The sequence below is a fragment of the Myotis brandtii genome, unplaced genomic scaffold (genome assembly GCF_000412655.1).
Source record: "Myotis brandtii unplaced genomic scaffold, ASM41265v1 scaffold331, whole genome shotgun sequence".
Lineage (NCBI taxonomy): Eukaryota > Metazoa > Chordata > Mammalia > Chiroptera > Vespertilionidae > Myotis > Myotis brandtii.
Genome location: NW_005362753.1, coordinates 523,113 through 525,472, shown reverse-complemented (window position 1 = coordinate 525,472; position 2,360 = coordinate 523,113). Strand labels below are relative to the sequence as shown.

The 2,360-nt window shown below is 47.4% G+C and overlaps 1 pseudogene; it reads left to right on the top strand.

The window, feature by feature from the left end:
* Positions 1–2,360, top strand: part of LOC106726915 — a 7,333-nt pseudogene that overhangs the window by 1,542 nt on the left and 3,431 nt on the right.

Below are 2,360 nucleotides of genomic sequence, written 5' to 3'. Positions count from 1 at the left end.
CCCTGGAGTCTTCATCCTGTTCGATGAGAACCACTTCGGGTTCATCTGGCTGGAGGCGAAACAGTTCTTCCTGTTCGGCAGAGTCCAGAACACCTTCCAGACTGTGGAGGCACCATCCCCACAGGCCTTCCTGGAGATGCTCTCAAACATTCAGTCCGGACCCCCTAGGAGGAGCAGCTTCCATGCACTTTGAAGATATGACCTTCTGACCAGCTTACCCACTTTTGTTTGTTTTTTTAATCCTCACCCGAGGATATTTTCCCATTGATGTTTAGAGAGAGTGGGGGAGGGAGGGAAAGACAGAAATAATCGACGTGAGAGAAACACATCAGTTGTTTGCCTCCTGCCCAAGCCCGGACCATGGCCAGGCTGGGTAGGAGCCAGCAATTGAGGTAGAAATTAACCTTAGACCAGTGGTCTCAACCTTCCTAATGCTGCGACCCTTTAATACAGTTCCTCATGTTGTGGTGACCCCCAATTTCATTGTTACAAATTGAACATAATTAAAGCATAGTGATTAATCACAAAAACAATATGTAATTATATATGTGTTTTCCGATGGTCTTAGGCGACCCCTGTGAAAGGGCCGTTCGACCCCCAGGTTGAGAACCGCTACCTTAGACCTTTCCATCCGCAGGTCCAGGCTCTATCCACTGAGCCAAACCAGCTCGGGCTGAGCATGTCTTTTTGAAAGAAAGAAAGAAAAAGGAAAGATCCTAAAATTAGATAGTGGTAATTGTTAGATTGTACAACTCTGAATATAATAAAAACCACTGAATTGTACATTTTATTTTTAAATTAAATCTTTATTGTTCAGATTAAAAAATAAAAAATAAAAACAGTTCAACAGAATTACTCAATACTTTAAAACTGATCTGAAGTAGCTTTATCATCCATTCCCGCTTTCTTCACTATACTCACTAATCTGCTTTCACGGGCAAATGAGCCTTCCTGTGGTTTTCTCTTGGTTCTCACACTCCAGATTTTCTTCCAGGCAATTCCCTGAGACCTTCCCGTGTGATAGGAGTCAAACAAATGAGATAAGGCCACTGCCAGGGGAGCTCCCTGGTATGGTCTGAGTGTTTGTGTCTCCCCCAAAGTTATATGTTGAAATTCCAAGGTGATGGTATTCGGAGGGAAGATTGGGGGAGGTGGTTAGGTCATGAAGGTGGGGCCCTCAGGAACAGGATTAGTGCCCTTATGAAAGGAATGCCCAAGAGCTTGCTTTCACCCTCTGCCATGTGAGGACACAGCAAAAAGTCAGCAGCCTGCAGCCTAGAGGAGGGCCTTCACCATTATCAGTCCGTGGTATATTCTTATAGCAGCTGAACAGACTAAGACACTACCTATGTCTACGACTAGATTCTATGGGTTAGCTTGCTTAGGCTGCCATAATAAAATGCTGCAGCCTGGGTGGCTTAAACACAGAAATGTATTTCCTCATGGCTCTGAAAGGTGAAGGTCAAGGTGTCTGGAGGTTTGGTTTCTTGTGGTGCTTCTCTCCTTGGCTTGCAGATGGTCTTCTTCCTGCTGTGTTTCCACATGGCCTCTCCTCTGTACGACCACACCCCTCCGGTCTCCTTTTGTGTGTCTAGAGTTCCTCTTCTTATAATGACACCAATGATATTGGATTAGGGCCCACCCACATGGACCCATTTTACCTTAATCACTTCTTAAAGACCCTACCTGCAAATACAGTCACCTTCCGAACTACTGGGGTGTAGGGCTTCAAAATAGGAATTTTGTGGGGACACAATCCAGCCCATCGCACTGTACAATGCTTCTGCCATCATGGCGTCAGGATGCGTGTGGCTGCCCCTGGAATGCCATCCCACTCGGAACACTGGTGGGAGACACCTTTTTCACTTGTTCACTGTCCAATTAGGACCTTCCCTCTCACCTAGCAACTCCGAGGAAAAACAGAGGCTACTGGCTGGGTATCCCCTGCAATCTCCTTAAACTCAAGGCTCGTCTCTCTCCTCTCGTGCACCACATTGCTTCTAGACCAGTTTTTCCAACAGCTCTCTCTGGTTGGATCATTTCTCTACTCAAAACATCCCCTGGCACCCCGTGCACACTTTTTAGTGTGGCATTCAAGGCCCCCCGTGACCAGCTTCCACGTCGGTTTCTGGCCGCATGTCCCGCCTCCCTGATCTCCTTCCTCTGCAACACTGACCTCGTGAAAACTCCTTTCCAGAGACAAGACGTTCGGGCCCCTCACAAATTTTGACTTAAGGTCGTTACTCTAGGGCATTGGTCTGCAAACCGCGGCTCGCGAGCCACATGCGGCTCTTTGGCCCCTTGAGTGTGGCTCTTCCACAAAATACCGACTTCTGCGCATGGGCCACGAGATTCAATCG